The sequence below is a fragment of the Rhinatrema bivittatum genome, chromosome 1 (assembly GCF_901001135.1).
Source record: "Rhinatrema bivittatum chromosome 1, aRhiBiv1.1, whole genome shotgun sequence".
In the NCBI taxonomy this organism is placed as follows: Eukaryota; Metazoa; Chordata; class Amphibia; order Gymnophiona; family Rhinatrematidae; genus Rhinatrema; species Rhinatrema bivittatum.
Genome location: NC_042615.1, coordinates 72206937 through 72224694, shown reverse-complemented (window position 1 = coordinate 72224694; position 17758 = coordinate 72206937).

Below are 17758 nucleotides of genomic sequence, written 5' to 3'. Positions count from 1 at the left end.
TCCTAATAGTAGGAACTTGCAGCCTCATATCTAGCTGCCATATCGAGAAACTGTTGTTCAATCATGCCCTCTTCTGGAACCTTGGAGTATTCTTTACATACTAGCTTTCTTTTTTGTTTGTTATACTGGGGTGTTTTGTCCTCAGAACAAAAATGTGAAAAAAGACAAAAGATGCAGGTTTCTAGTAAGACAGCACCTGTTCTATAGTTCTTCCTTTTCTCCTACCCCTCCACAATACCGACCTGGTACTCCCACCCTGTTTGATGGTTGATTATATTGGGCTGGTTTGTCCACAAAAGCATTCAGTCAGAAGGAAGACAAGCACAAAAGAACAGGTGTTCAAGAAAAACCATTTCAATTTCCTGACTGTGATAACAGTGACAGTAGTGAGAAAGAAAACTTGCAAAACCAAAAAATCAGGAAATGGAATAGCCAGAATTAATCTACAGATTAAGGAAAAAGGTTTTCTAAATAAAGCAACTCTCACAATTTACCAGGAAACTTAAACCATACTCTTTAGAAACCATTTACATGAAGCCGGTCCCCCGTTTTGATGCTTTATCCTAGACTAGGGGGTGCTACAGGTCCAGGTTCAGGTCCGGACAGGGAGGACAACTTCTCTTCTGGGGCCCCCGGTGCAGTCAATCACTATCTCGGGGATCACATCATAATCTATATCAAATATCTCCAAGAAGTTCCAGATTGTGAAAAATAACAGCAGAGAAGCCAAAATTAGCAAAACAGGGAGAAACCAAGAATCACAAAGAGCTCCGTCCATCTCCTATTAAGACCACACAGAGAACACTCAAAGAAAATAGTGAAGTCTGTAGTTGGTGTTCAAATAAAAGATAGTCTTTCCTGTAACTTAAAGAAGATTACATAAATAAAAAGCAGCATAAATCCAATGATCAATAGAAAGTAAATGGTTTTTCAGTCCATCCTTCTTCTGTTCACTTCCATTCCTATTCTTGCATCTTCATCTTGAATGAAAATATCTTCACCAGTAAAACTGGGATAACTAGAGTATAATTACAATTCTGGCATGAACTGGGCTGAAAGAAGAAAAATATCCCCAAGTCAAAATATCCAAAAAAATCAAATGTTCAAAAAAATCAAACTCTTCAACTGTAATCCAAACTGTCATAAAATACAAGTCTCTTGAGTTATTGGCTCAAAATTCTACATCCTTCTCTTCACCTAATCTAACTGGTCCAATGGGCAAACAGAACTCTCCCAGTCCTTTGGGATAACGGGGGTATGCCCTTCCCTCAGGCACTGGTCAGTTAAAATCCAAAAATCTCAAAACTTCTTCCTTAATACCTCTTTGCCAAATACTTGAATTGCCTTCTGCGAGATCCAAGGGGAATCTCCAGCTCTCCAACCACCTTCCTTTGAGATTATGGGGAAATTTCTTGCTCTTTAATCCTCTCTCTCTTGAAACCCTGGGAAAAATTTCACCTCCTCACTTTTCCTATATCTCCTATCTTGTTGCCTTGAGATCCTGATGGAATCTCTATCCTTCTTCCTTCTCCTTAGCTCCTGACCCAGTCTTGCTGTGAGATCCTGAGGGATCTCAGCTATGGCTCCTATCTCTTCCTCTGTCACCCCCACTAATCCACTGAAGTACTGGGCTTGCTCCATTAGACTTTATACCCCAAAAAGCCTATCCCCCAAAAAGGTGGGGTTATAAGAGGAAACAAAAATATCAAACCCTGTCCTGTTACGATTCTTCCCATGGCTGAGCCGTAAGCAGCCTCTCACCTCTCCGCCACCTGCTTGCCTTCTTTCCTGTGCTCCGTGGCAGTCGGAGCCGCCGTTATCCAGCCTATGTGGCTGGATGTCGCCGACGCTGTCACTCCTCTCGCTGCAGTCAGAGCCGCTGCCATTCGGCTTACATGGCCCAGAGACTGCCGACATCATCTTTTCCCTGTCCCGCTGCTGCCACCATCCTTTCTTGTGTGGCAGGGCCGCCGCACACCTTGCAGCCCATGCGGCTGGAGCTGCTGTCTGGTTCCTCCTCTGCGGCAGGAAGCCGCCTCCGATGTTGGGCCCTGCTCTGCGACCTAGTGCCCCTAGGTGCGAGGCCGCGCCTCTCTCTGGTTTTTAAAGGGCCCGTGGGGGGAGTAGTTCCGCGGCCCCTCCTGATGATGTGATCCTGGGTGTTCCTCTTCAGCCCTATAAAGAGGGTTCTTCATCAGTTCTTTGTTGCCTTTGCAAGGAGCCAGTTCGTTCCTGGACTTCTCATTATTTCAGCTTCTCCTAGGCACTCTGTTCTTCGTGGGAATTCCCTGTGCCTTGTCTATGAATCCATGTCCTGGTCTCTCGTCGGTTCCTGTTGTCCTTGCCTTGATGTTCCAGATGTTCTGTTCTCCAGATGTTCTGATGCCCAGATGTTCTGTCCCTCGGCACCTCCTTGATGCTCTTGACTGAGTGTCCTGGGGTCCGAAGTCCTGAAGTCCTGATGTTCCAGACATCCTGTTCTCCTGATGTTCTCGTGTCCAGATGTTCTCGTATTCAGATAACCTTCTCGTTGGCAGCGCAAGCCTCCAGAAGTCCCTTGCTTTTAATATTCCGAGTTCCAAGTTCTGAGTCTTGAATCCTGAGTCTTGTATCCTGTTCCCGGTCTTCGGAGTACCTTGTGCCTGCTTCTGTCCTTGACCTAGATGCTGAGCCTTTGTCTTCATCTGAGTATCCCAAGTCCTCGTCTGAGTATCCAGAGTCCATGTCTGATCTCCATCCACTTCTGAGCATCCTGCATCTGAGTTCCAAGCATCCTCTTCTCGTCTGAAGTTCCAAGCATCCTCGTCTCGTTTGAGTTCCAAGTTCCATGTGTCCTCGTCTCGTCTGAGTTCCAAGTTCCAAGTATCCTCGTCTCGTCTGACTTCCAAGTTCCAGTACCATCGCCTGTCCTCGACCTCTGTCCATCCTGCTGCGGCAGGTCCAAAAGGGCTATCAAGTGGCCAGAGGGCAACCCCAGAGACCAACATTGCGTTGTTGTGTCTCTTTGATGCGTTCAGGTTCGGCAGAGGTCAGAGATCCTGGTCTTTAGCATGTTCACCCGTGCTTGGACACTCTTGTGTTGCGCTGAAGGTGGACCCTTGGCCTGGTGCAGGATTGGTACGGCCCTCCTGTCGGACCTGGAGAGCACCTGCCACCAGGAGGTGGAGCACAGGGGGAGGCAGAGGCTAGCTGGAGCTTCACCATTAGCAACCCAAGGTTCCCTCAGGTTGAGCCCCTGATTACCTGGGCCGCCTGGTCTTAGGTGGGCCTCGCAGGGTCTCCTAGAGAGGAAGCGCAGGGGAGTGCCCATCATGAACAAGAGTGCACGGTCGATGTCCAAACAAGAATGTCCAGAGGTCACAGGAGGCCAGAACAGAGAGTCCAAGTGGATAGTGAGGATCAAGGCCAGAGTATCAGTCCAGAATAGTCAGCCAAAGCAGGGGTCAGTACCTGTAGTCAATCTGGGAGTAGTCAGGTCAAGTCAGGCAGAGGTCAGGTTCCAGGCAGCAATCAAGAGTAGTCAGGTCAGGTTCCAGGCAGCGATCAAGAGAAGTCAGGTCAGGCAGAAGTCAGGTTCCAGGCAGCGATCAAGAGTAGTCAGGTCAGGCAGAGGTCAGGTCCCAGGCAGCGATCAAGAGTAGTCAGATCAAGCAGAGGTTGGATCCAGGCAGCAGTCAGATGAGGTCAGGAACAAGCAAAGGTCAGTACCGTGAGATCAGTCCAAAGGGTTCTACCAGGAATGGAGAGACAAAGGAACAGAAGATGCTGGAACAGGAGACGCTGGAACAAGAGACACTGGAACAAGAGACACTGGAACACTGGGATGACAAACTAGACACACCAGAGTGCACAACCTGATTGCCAAGGCAGGGATCAGGGGTTTGAGCCCTGCGTTATATATGAAACCTCAGTGATGTCATCAGCATGCGCCTCCCAGGGTTTTCTCGCGCTTGGCCCTTTAAAAGGATGCAGGTCAGCCACGCGCATGCCTAGGGGCAGGGCCGAGGACGCGGAGATCCCCGACGGGAGCTCCACTGTGAGGCCTGTACGGGAGACTGCAAGCGGGGGAGTCTGGGATGCCGCTAACTGGCAGCGACTGTGGAGGAGGAGAGCCCGGATCTCGTGGACGGGAGAGCAAGGTGAGCAGGGCCAGCCGCAGAGCGATGCAGTCGTGCCATGGTCCTAGGGCACACTAACCTCCCCGGAATTGGGACCGCTCCTTAGCACTCCCCGTAACATGTCCTACTGCCGCTAAATAGAAAAATCACATAGGGATAATATTAGTGATTGGTGTAGCCGCGTCATATACATATATAACCTATACTGTATATGTAGATGGTTTCTAATTTGTGTGGTATGGTTTTCCTGGTAAGTTGTGAGGATTGTGCAATTGATAACAGTTTGCTTCAGAAAGTCCATTTCACAAGAAAATCAAAATTCCACCCAGCAGCTGGATCATGTTCAAGCAGGGAATGTAATAAAAGCTTATTTCAAGAAAACGATACATATCAGAGTTCATTTTCTTGCACTAAGTCTGACAATTAGCAAGTGTCTGTCAATAGAATGATTGGCATTACCCATGCCACTCTGCCTTGCTGCCATGCCCAGGACCTTACACACCTTGAGGTGTTCCTGCCACTCTGAGGGGGGCTGGCTTTCTACCTGTCGTGTTATTTTGGCGTCTTGATGCCACTCTTTGTGCCGATTGGCTCCTTTATCCTTGGGGGGTTTTCCTGCCACCTTTTCTGCTTCATTCCCCCCTTCGTGGTGCCATAGGATGCTGATGCCACTTTAGGTGCCAGTTTGCCTCTCGTGCTGCCATCGAGGGTTCATGTCGTCGTCACTGGTGTCCCCCTTTTGGAGCTTTGGCGGCTGCAGTAATGAATATACCTCCAAAGTTTGCCAGATAAGCTTATCCAGTCAGCTTTGCTATCCAGACACTTTCTTAATATGCAATGAGGAACTGCTGTTATTTTTTCTTTCTATAAAATATTCAGTCCTTTTTGTTAGGTGAAGGTAAGGGAATAGGCCCGTCACCATGCCGAATGTCCATTTCTGGAATTCATCTCCCCTGGACATGAACCAGTTTCCAGCACTGCCATCCTTCAAGATCCAGCGGACAATATATTTTTGCGCTACATATCAGCATATACGTGATACATATCTGCTCAGATCAAAACTTAACAATCCAATCATGATTTTAAAAAACCCTATAGCTAGCATTTTATGCGGATAATAAAGTGCTTAATGTGTACTGTGGGATCTATGCTTCTGTAAGTAAAGAGAATTGGATTTCATGAACAACAAAAACAGGCCAATCTTTTTTCTGAACTAGTTCATAAATCATCCTGTTTACACTGGAAGAGGCAGAACACCACTGTAGTGAGAGATTTCAGACGCGAAAAGCAAGCTTTACTTGACCTCAGTGTGTAATAATTAACCCTGTGGTAGGGAGAGTTATTATTTATTTATATGAGAGGAAGAGGTCCATTTCTTCAGCACATTGCAGCGGGTAAAATGGGGAAGATATTCAAAGCCTTCTAGCCGCCTAAGACTGGAGCCTATGAAACTGCGGTGCAACTGACACAGCTGAGTGGGTAAATTTAGCTGCTCAAAATTTATTTATTTTATTTATTTATTTAAAGTCTCTTTTATACCGATGACCGTTCACACATCGCATCGGTTTACAATTAAACAGTAACAGATGGGCGGAAACCCTTACATATAACATTGTAAAACAGCGTAACTTTTGGGCGGGGCCCTTACATGTAACTGATAAAAAGGAGGCTAAAACTTGGAAGGGTATAGAGCTGACTATACTGGGCAGAGGCCATGTAGTCAATAAATAGATACAGCATAATCACTATATACATATAAGAACACTATATATATATATATATAAAATCTATATATAACTATATATATATATATATATATATATATAACTATATATATATATATATATATATATATATATATATATATAACTATATATATATATATATAAAATCTGAGCAGTCTGGGATCAGGATTAGATCGGAGGATGGGCGTGAGCTGGCTTAGCTGCGTGACCACGGGTGCCCTCACTGCGGGCTTGAATCTAAGCTGTCAAAGTTTTCACCGATTGGATTTAAACTTATTTTCAGTTGAAAATGAGCTTAACTTGAGCCAGCAAAGCTTTCACAGCTAGGTCAGGTACTCGGGGGCCTTTAGAATAAGTACCCCAAAGTGCACAAGCTTTAAAAACCCTTTTGGATCAGTGGTTTGGAACCTGCACGGCTGGCAGTGAGTATCATTATTTCCTGGCAGAAAGGGTTAAAAGGACAAGTTATTTTTATTATTATTATTAAACATCTACTTTCTAGCTTTGTTTATATTTTTTTTCCAATATCCTAAACTGTTTCAAATTCTTTCAGCTCTGAAAACTGTTGGAAAAGAACTGCATTATCGATTAAAAATGTACTCTGTGTAATGACAACTGAAAATAACAGATTTACCAGAAGTAAAGCTAAAGAAAAATATCATAAAGAAATGCCAACAATAATAATTGCAAGAAAAATCAATCCAGTGATATGGATGGTCAGGCAGCAGTAGTGCCTGAAGGTGTTTTAATCCAGATATCCCATGATATTGGTTCTTATTTGGAGGGCATCAGCCACTAAATCAATCATCAAGAGCTTCTTTGGGCCCCATGCAGCAGAGACTCACATTAGCTGTGACCAGTTCTGGTCACTCGTTAATGCAATCAGTTTAATCACTCCCATAAGGCTCTATTGTCAGCAGTGAGAAGGTTGTGCTATTGGCGTTGTAGTAAACCATTTCATTTTACACAATAAAGTAAGCCCATACACTGGTGCAGCAGCAGTCAATAAAAGCAATGGATATTGCTGAGTTCCACATTTTCTTTTTTTTTTTTTGTGGACATGTATGAAATCAACTATTGCTGGATATAGAAAAAAATGTTACAGTGTGTGACAGAATTCATGCTGAAGGAATGAATGGTACTACCAAGACTTCTTAGTAAATGCTTACTCAGTTAATCCAGACAACAGCAGAGTTAGATGTAGTGCTATGTGACTCCAGGCCTCCAGTACCAACCATTTAAATTGCCGCAACTTGATCTTTGTGGGCCTCCTTTGTCTACTGCAGCCTATTCAAAATTCAGCTGCACAATTTATCTTCCTTCGGCGTCACTATGACCATGTAACCCCCCTCTTCTGAAATCACTACATTCGCTCCCCATCTGCTTCTGCATACAGTTCAGCCTTCTCATACTTGCCTACAAGTGCATTTGCTCTGCAGCTTCTCTATCCCTGCACCCTGCCTCGTGAGCTCCATTCCTCAGGCAATTTGCTCTTGCCTGTGCCCTTCTCTTCCATCAATTCTCGACTCTATGCTTTCCATCTTGCTGTGCCCATATGCATGGAGTAGACTTCCAAATTTGGTATGTAATGCTCCACCTCTGGCCATATTCAAGTCTAGTCTTAAAACTGACCTTTTTTTAGGATAGTTTCAAATCCTAAATACTTCTCCACAATAAAAGCACTTCCCACAGAAAGTTCTAGATTGTAAACTCCAAGGATCAGGGATGGTCTGTTATAAGTATCTGTACAGTGCTGCATATGGCTAGCACTTTATAAACAGTAGTACTAGCAGTAGGCCACCATCAGACTTGGTGAGTGAACCATTCTTGACGATATGCACCACTGTTTGGATCCCTCTATACAATGAGAGTGGTTTTGAAAGCATCATCGTTGCCTGTTAGGCACAAACTCCCCTTGGCCAGTTCAGAAATGATTTAGGCATCATGAAAGGTCAAATCCGCGAGGTGCATATTCAGTCACTGGGCAACTCAGCTAATTAGCCAGATAAACGTATCCAGCTAACTTAGCTTATATATTCAGTGGTACAGCTGTGCTGCTGAATATCTTAAAGTTAGGAAGATACATTTATCTAGCTAACTTTAGGACAGTCCTATGGGCCAACCAGGCTTAGCCAGATAACTCTGAACAGCCGAATTAACCAGCTAACTGGTAGGCGTAACCAGTTATGATATGAGACAAGCAGCTGGTGGATGCCACATGTCTGTGTGCAGTGGCAGCTCTGGCATACCTTAGCAGTTAGAGCAAGGAAGTCGTGAGGAGTACAATCTAGAATAGTGAAACACCTGGAAAGAACCCATGTGAAAGTGAAATCTCCATGTGTACGTTCCCTGTCCCGATCAAACCCTGCCTTTTTCTTCCCCTGGGAAAAAGTAAACACTAGTGAATTGGGAGAGGAGACATTTTCAAAGGCTCTTATTAGCCAAATATGTTACCTGCCCCAGGTGCTAAAATGTGTACTTAAAGCTCTGGATGGAAATGCTGCAGCGCAATAGCCACAGTTAAATGACAGATCTGGAGACTGAAGTGTTAATCTGTTTGTGTCCAAATAACAGTCAGTATTGCCCAAATGAAAGAGCCATCCCCCAATATCCAGACCGAAGCTCTTGTTCTTCTTTGGGGTACAAGAGGCTGGTATTGATCAGCTTGAATCTTTCATTGATTTATTTATTTAATTCTTTTTACTATACCGATATTCAAGACACAGATCATACCGGTTCACATCAAACAAGGGATAACCAGTGATATATGAGAGAGTTACAAACAGGGAGATGAATTCAGGACAACTAAGAAAGGTAGAATAGCTTAACATAATACATAATTAGTGTTAACAAGGACTTAAATCAAATAACTTAGCATGAGTAATAACTTAGCATGAGTACAGAACTGCAGTCAATCAAATCTTAAGGGAATTATTATATTAAATGACATAGCATGAAAACGGAATTGAAATCCAATCTTAGGGAAAAGGGGTAAAGGGGCGGGTGATCGAGGAACAGAGGGCTAAGGAGCAGGCAGGGTGGGGAACATTATTACAGGATTACAGCATGAGTACCGCAGGAATAGTGAAGGTTCTTAATATCTAAAGGATCAGGGTGGTTCTGGCTGGGTTCAGAAATGATGACTGCTGTACGAGACAGAATTTGAGGCTGGGCATATCAAGGGAAGGCTTGTTCGAAAAACCAGTTTTTCAATTTCTTTCTAAAAGTAAATGGACAATGTTCCTGGCAAAGTTCTGGTGGTAGTGAGTTCCATTGAGAGGGTCTGGCTGAGGAGAATGCACGTTTCTGTATGGAGGGGTGAAGCGTGAATTTAGTAGGTGGGGCATGAAGGGATCCTTTATAGGCAGTTCTGATCGGTCTTGTGGAGGAGTGAAGGTTGAACGGAATTTTGAGTTGGAGTGTGGATTGAAAGTGGATGGTTTTGTGGATAATGGTCAGGGACTTGTACAGGATTCTGAAGTTGATGGGGAGTCAGTGTAAATTTTTGAGAATGGGCATGATGTGGTCCCTTCGCCTAGAATTGGTTAGGATCCTCGTGGCGGCGTTCTGGAGCATCTGTAAAGGTTTAGTAGAGGAAGCAGTAATCGATTTTTGAGAAAAGGATGGCTTGAAGGACTGTGCAGTAGTCATGAAAGTGGAAGAGGGGTCTAAGCTGTTTCAGAATATGTAGCTTATAGAAGCATTCTTTTGTGGTGTTGTTTATGAATTTTTTGAAGTTCATTCGGGTGTCTAATATGGCACCGAGATCTCTCACATGGGACACTGATGATATATTGAGGTTGCAGGAGAGGGGTTGCAGTCATTAGGAGAGATGATGAGGAGTTCCGTTTTGGAGGTGTTGAGGACTAGGTTGAGGCTAGAGAGGAGAAGGTTGATGGAGTGAAGGCAGCTGTTCCAGAAATTGAGGGTTTTGGAGATGGGATCTGTTATGGGGATCAAGATCTGCACGTCGTCGGCGTAAATGAAGTGTGTCAAGTTTAGACTTGCGAGGAACTGGCATAAGGGTAGCAGGTAAATGTTAAACAGTGTTAGGGAGAGAGATGATCCCTGAGGTACTCCATGAGAGGAGCAGATGGGGTGGGATTTCTTATTGCTTATTCTGACCTTGTAGTTTCTGTTGCTGAGGAAGGACTTAAACCAATTGAGGGCGGTACCAGAGATGCCGATGTCTGCAAGTCGGTTGATGAGGATTGGATGATTCGCAGTGTCAAAAGCTGCTGAAATGTCAAGCATGGCCAGTAGATACGATTGTCCTTTGTCTTGGCCCATTAAGATGTTGTCGGTGAGTGAGATCAGGAGGGATTCGGTGTTTAGAAGTTTACAGAATCCGAACTGGGAAGGGTAGAGAATCTTGTGAGTGTCTAGGTATTCAGATAGTTGGTTGTTGACCAGTTTTTCCATTAGCTTAGCGATGAATGGTAGATTGGCGATGGGGCAAAAGTTTGCAGGGTTAGCTGGATCAAGGTTGGGTTTCTTTAGTAGAGGTTTAAGCGTGGCGAATTTCAGTAGGTTGGGAACAGATCCTTGGGAGAGGGAGCAGTTTATAATATCCGCCAGAGGTTTAGAGATGGTGTTAGGGATGGTGAGTAGGAGTTTCATAGGTATGTGGTCAGATGGGTGGGAGGATGGCTTCATGTTCTTGAGGATGGATTTGATTTCAAGGGATGAAGTGAGTTTGAAGGAGTCGAGAACAGGTTTATGGATAAATGGGGGGTTGTAAAGGGGAGGGGGCTGGTTGTTTGAGGGAGTCAGTGGGGCTAGTAAGTTGGTGATTTTCCTCTCGAAGAATAATGCCAGTTCAATGGATTTATTTTGGGCTTCGTCGTCTGGGATGGTTGGGGGAGTGGGTTTTGTAAGTACTGAGACATATGAAAACAAGGCCTTTGCGTCGTAGAGAAAGTTATGGATTTTATTGGCTTAGAAGTCTCTCTTAGTGCGCAGTATGGTGTTCCTGTAATGGTTCATGGAGGCTTTGTAGCTAGCCCGTGAGGCAGGGGTGGAGTCCTTGCACCATCGTTGTTCTTTGTGCCATAGGTCTTGTTTAAGGTTCTTTAGTTCTAGTGAGAACCAAGGTTTTTTGTTATGTCGGGCTGGGTTAATTTCCTTAGAAGTCATGGGACATTTTGTTACGGAGTTTGTGATGTTGAGCCATGAGTTCATGGCAGAGTCAGCTTTGGAGAGGTCGAGGTTATGTAGGTCCATCGAGAGGAGGGAGCGGAGGTCGTCCATGTAGCAGGGTTTTCTGAGGGGGATGGTCATTTTGGGGAAGTGGGGGGACAATCTTTTCTAGTTTGCTTTCAAGATTCAGTCTGAACATTTTAAGGAACCCATGCAGTGTTTCACCACAAGCAAGTTCCCCTGCATCTGATGTGACAAGGGTACCTGTCCCCATGAGCATGTAAATGTCTCTGAATTGAGCAACATAACGACTTTAAGTGACTTAATATTGACAAGCTGCTTTTAAGTTCCATGCAGGGAAAATATTCATTAACTATGATAAGCCTTTACTGAAATAAATAAATGAATAGAAAGAAAGACCTGCAGAGAACTGACAGAGAATGCAGAATAAATGTTCACTGCACTTGAAGGCCTCTCCCTCCCCTCCCCCTCCTGAGGACAAGCCAAGCTGTGATACTGCAGGAAGTGTGCTGGACCAATGGAAGCCTCAGAACTACCCGGAGGCCAAGAAGGGTTCTGACCAATGGAGAGAGAGGGAAAGAGGAGACACAGGCTCCAGCTGAAAGAAAAAAAAAGACAGAAGCTATGGGCAGGGAGTGGAAAGAGACTAGGATCTGGCTTTTGTGTGAATCCCATGCAAAATCCTGTGTGCTATACCAACAGGAACACTGCTGAACACAGCGAAAGGGAAAGAATCTCTCAACAGGGGACAGGGTGGTACTGGGGATATATTCCTACCTTGCTATCCTCCCCTACATCAGGAGACATCGGCTGAGGTTTCTGTGGAGAGGGTGCCATTCCCTCTGCTGAAGGAGCCAACAGAATAAAAACAAAACAATCTAAATCTTGACACTAGGCCTGAGAACCAGAGGGTTTTTCCCCAAAGTTGTATTTCTGCACTAGAATGAATAAAAGTCACCTCTGCAATACTCAGGGGTTTTCTTTATACTTGCAAATACTACAAGAGGAACAACCTGCAGAAGGGTTGCAATTCCGAGAAACCCTCTGTGCTGTAAACACTGGGACCAACAGTGGCTGCCTGCTCAAACACACAGTTTGGACTAATCCCATTTTCACAGGAGGATCCATATCAACCTACCACAGCAGCCTTGTGTGGACATTTGAATTATTCAGGGCCTTGCCATGCTTTTGGGTTTTTGGGTTTTTTTGTGTATGCACAACCAGGACTGGGAAAACCATTCTTTTTATTTCTAGCAGCTTACATTGGGATTTTGGGGCTGCTTGCATGCCTTTTGGCTGTTTCTTGGGTTGCCGTTATCAAAAGTGACATCATGCTACTGTTATAGAAATATATATATATCATGATGAACTGACAAAGCAATTCTGAAAAGCGGTGTTCCTGTGAGTATGATGTTGTAATATCCCAACAAGCCCCTTGTTTTGCCAATCTGGCTTCCTCAAGGGAAGTTCATCATGATTACAAGTGATTGTTTGTTAATATTTATTACTAGGGATGTACAGAAGGAGAAAATTCATTTCAGTTCGTATTTTCATTTCATGGGGACCCCAATTCATTTCATTAGTTTCATAGAAAAAAAAAAACAATTCGTTTACCATTAGTTTCATAGAAAAAAAAAAACAATTCGTTTACAATTCGTTTACCATTAAAGTCAATGGGGGAAGTATTTGCAGCCTATTTTTGGCTGCAGAATTGGGGTTTTCTTATCAATTCTGATGAAACTTCTGGGGAACAATCATCAGAACGGGAAAAGAGCTCCAAGGTACTTAGACTGTGGCAAAGTGGCACCAAAGTGGCATAAATAGCCTAAGGCACTGTAAAGGGGCAAAGAGGTACCAGGAGTGGCAAGAGTGCTTTAACAGAGGTGCAAAGCAGCAGCGAGAGAGTCAAAAACACTCCACAGCTTCAAAAGAGAGCACCGATAACAGTTGCATGAACCTTCGAAGGCAGCACAAGAGGCAAAGTGGCATCAACATCCTACGGCACAATGAAGGGGAACATAGCAAGCAGAAAGGCTGTTCCTATCTGTTACTGTGGGGCACTCTGCTGTTGTTTGATTGCTATTGCATTTATGTCTCTTCACCTTTGACAAAGAGTAAAGTTGTGTTGAAAGTTTCAGCTTTTTGTGGTATATCCGTTGAATCTAGGGTACCTGGGTCATTTCCCCCAGTATCTAAAGAACACGCAATCCCCATCTGGCCCTATTACATGGGAGCTGGAGGGGTCTTCTATTGAAGCATATCTCCAACTATTGACGGCAGATTTTTTCTCCACGTCGCCTGCTGGGGGTGCTATGCTGGAAACAAGAGATCATGCTGGAAACATGAGATCACCTATGTATGTGTACATACATATACACACACATACAGACCACATGCTAGAGCAAATTTTAAGCAGATTAAAAGGACAATTTTCAAAGCTATTTAAATGTGTAAATTGGTTGTCTGAAAATCCTTTTCCCACCAGTATGACTAAAAGTCTGTGCCTTGTGGGCCACTTAAAGGAGGCATTCTCAGGGCCTTGTGTAGTTTTAGTCAGGGAAATAATATGCATAGATTTCATTTTCAACTCTACCCCCATTATTTAATGTGGAAAACTGAACATCCAAAAGGCAAATGCAAATGTCTGCAGGTACTTTGTACCTGTAGCAGGTTTCAAAGTGAAATTACATGTATACTTTCTCTTTGAAATTTGGTGCAAAGGCCCTGGGTAAAAAAATTACCTGTAGACTTTGTCCCAATGCAGAAAATTTGAAAATTGCCCCTAAAAAATTCTAAAGAGACTTTAAAATACCTAAATATACCTTGCCAATGTCCTGATGTGTGAAATACACTGAGAGGTAATAGCATAGTCACTATTTATTGCTTGGGATCTTGCCAGGTACTTGTACCTGGATAGGCCACTGTTGGAAACAGGATACTGGTCTTAATGGATCCTCAGTCGGACCCAGTATGGCAAGTTCATATGTTCTTAATTTCCGAAGTAGAGTCCTAGCTTATGTTTCCCAGAGAGTAGAGAAAGGAAGATTCCACTAGAAGAAAAAGAAGAGGAATATCTTTAGAAGAGTGGAGGGACCCCCCAATTTTATGACCCATTCTAGTTTAGTAGTACTAGATATTTTGGGTGTGAGAGACCCAGGAATTTGTCATTGTTTGAAGTGTTATGAAAAATTTTGAATGTTGAATCTGCACTATTTTGGAATGACCACTGGATGGCATTTGGCATGACAATAGATTACTAAGTTGTGGTTATGGTATGTGTAAATGAATCTGAACTTTCATGTTTTGGGTGACATGGGGTCCCCTTAAGCGTATGAGAGGTTTCGATTCGTTGGGAGGTCTCCTGGGAAAGTATAAATCTGGGTCAAATCAGCAGGAATTGCCCTTTCAATGATAGAACTTGGGAAGAGAGGGACATCCAGAATGGAGTATATGGGAGTAGCCAGCACCTGAGCTCTGGGGCTTTCTCCCAAGGGAAGGCCTGAGGCCAAGGAGTGGAGAGCTTGTGATTCCTCCCCTTGAAGAACTGGTATGATGAGGAGTTTTAGGAGAGGTGGTTCCTCCCTTTGAGGAAAAATGGCCTTGAGGAGATGAGATAAGGGGACACACCCCCCCCCCCCAAAGGAGAAATGGAGTGTGTAAGAGACCAGGGAATCCTGCACATTGATGACAGAGAGGCCCAGGATGAAGGAAGAGTGGTCCTTGAGGTCATGAGTAGCCCTTGGGGAAGGGTATGATTGACTGGCGTGTATTTGGGGATGTAAGCTCCTTGACCCCCAAACTTAGAGGAGGAAAAAGGGATTCTGTGAGCATCAGATCTAAATTCTGTTCAAGTGTGGACGGAGAGCAGGGTATGTCAAATGTTGGAGTACCAGATAGGCCATAGTAATGGATGTTTTTTTATTCTGGCTGTGTATCCCATGAATACTGAGTATTCAGAATGGAATGTTTACCCTATATTAAAATGTACAGTGTCTGGCTGTAAAAAAACAAAACAAAAAAACACAGAAATAAAGTTAAGAGTTTGGCTATACCTTGGACTGGTGTAACTCTGTTTCGGGAGATTTTATTTATGCCATCACTGCTAGAGAAATATGGGGACTGGGTTCATGGAGGGGAAAAGTGTCCATAGACACCGTGACCAGTCAAAGGAGAGTGAGCCTACCCCACTGCTCCTAACAGGATCCACTTCACCGTCTGCATGACCCAAATTCTGAACCCACTAAATATATTTGAGAGAGCGACCCTCATTAGTAAGGCCCAAACTTCTCAATATTTTGTGTGTCCCCTGTTTAATAGTGGGACTATAAAGATTTGCAAGGAAAACAGTTAGTTCTCAATAGTCCTCTTCCCCCGCTCTCCTCCTTAACATGGAAGCTTCCTTCAGGAAGCATTTGGACTCCAGGAAAGAATAGAGATGTAAGCAGGGCCTGGAATCTTTCTGAACCTGTTTTTTTTTAATTATTAAATGTTATCTGAGCTTCTATTTTATCTCACCAATGTTAGGTTGGTAGCTTAGTGTGGGGGCTAATTTTAATATGAAAATGTGCTCAGTTTGGAAAACTGAAACCAAAGAAACTGTAGCACAACATGGAAAATGTGAGATTCGTTTGATTGTATTTATTTTTCTTTATTTATATTCTGCTTTTCAGCACTTTGCTTTGCTTTATTTCAGCCTTCTGAGCTGCAAGAGCAGGGTTTCCCCACTACCTTCTTCTCTACTGTTTTGTGTTGCAAATGGATGCTGTAGTTTCACAATCGAGTGGTTATCTTTGCAACCAGCTTGTCTGGTCTTCACTGAGTAAGTGGCTATAGGTTGGCGGGCAGCAGCAGTAAGCTGGCTGCACTAAGCATGCGCTAATGCTCCTTTAGAATACAGGAGGCAAGCAAGCATTATCTTGAAACTTTAACTACTGTAAATGCTTTTTGACGCCATGAGAAAGTGAGAGCGAAAAGATTAGCATTCAAAAGATACAGGGAAGGAGGCAGGGAAAATTATCTACAAAGGAAACAGGGAAAGTAGTCAGAAAGCCAATATGTAAACAGGAAAATAGCTAAGGCAGTAAAGCAAGGTGATGACAAGACTTTTCCAGATGTGTTAGTGAAAGGAGGAAATGCAGGCATGGGTTTGAAAAAATGAAAGGTGAAAGGAAGGACTATATAGAGGGTGACAAAGAAAAAAGCAGAAATATTGGATGTGTTGCTGGTCCCAAGTGGCCCATGCTAAATCTATAGCTAAAACGTATTTCACCTCTATCTATAGAAAAGAATAAACTATAATTGTTTCAACAGTAGTGTGGGTATTTTGGGTTTATGCCTCTAAGCCTTGCAGTGAACACCTCCCTTTCTTCCAGCCATTTGTCTGTGTTTTATTCTCAGCTCTAAGCTGAGCTGTTGCTGTTTGTGTCTCTGGTGCAGAAACCAAAGAAGGCAACATTTTTACATGCAGAGAGTAATAATAACAAAGTTCTACTCCAAATCTTAAGCCCTACCTTCTTTTTAGAAGAATTCCAGAAGGAATCATGGAGACACCACCAAAAGAATGACTTGCTTGTGGAAGTCTCATCATTTATCTAACTGATCTGCTACTGATGTGCTGGAATGCCAAGAATGATTTCCTTGTGATAAGTAATTTGTTGTGCTGATAAATGTAATTTGCTACTGTATGCATTCTTATCGTGGAAGCCTGTGGAAGTTGAACTTGTTGAAGACACTCTAGTTTTGTGTTTAAGTAAATTTGTGAATGATATTGTGGAGGGGTTAGAAGGTAAAATTTGTCTTTTCATGGAAGATACTAAGGTCTGTAGCAGAGGGACACACCTGAAGGAGAAGATAAGAAAGCTCAAGAAATGGTCAAAGGCCGAGCAGCTGGGATTCAAAGCTAAAAACTGCAGTCATGCATTTGGAATACAGGATTCCTAAGGAACTGTAGGTGATGTGGGAGTGAAAGACTGATGTGCACGGACTAGGAGTGAGACCTTGGGGTGGTAGTGTCTGACAATCTGAAGACGGCGAAACATTATGACAGGATGGTGGCTAAGGCTAGAAGGATGCTGGGCTAAACAGAGAGAGGCATTTGCAACCAGCAGGAAAAAAAAGAGGCAATAATGCCCCTGTACAAGCAGGTGGTGAGGGCCTTACCTGGAGTAATGTGTTCACTTCTGGAGACCGTATCTTAAAAAGGATAAAGACAGGATGGAAGAGGTCCAGGGAAACGCAACCAAAATGGTGTGGGGTCTACACTGGAAGACTTATGAAATAAGGCTGAAATACCTAAAGTTTACGCCTCCCTTACTTTTTCTAGATGATGTATTACATAAGAACATAAGAAACTGCCATGCTGGGTCAGACCAAGGGTCCATCGAGCCCAGCATCCTGTTTCCAACAGAGGCCAAAACCAGGCCACAAGAACCTGGCAATTACCCAAACACTAAGAAGAACCCATGCTACTGATGCAATTAATAGCAGTGGCTATTCCCTAAGTATAATTAATTAATAACCATTAATGGACTTCTCCTCCAAGAACTTATCCAAACCTTTTTTGAATCCAGCTATACTAACTGCACTAACCACCTCCTCTGGCAACAAATTCCAGAGCTTTATTGTGCGTTGAGTGAAAAAGAATTTTCTCCGAATAGTCTTAAATGTGCTACTTGCTAACTTCATGGAATGCCCCCTAGTCCTTCTATTATTCGAAAGTGTAAATAACCGAGTCAC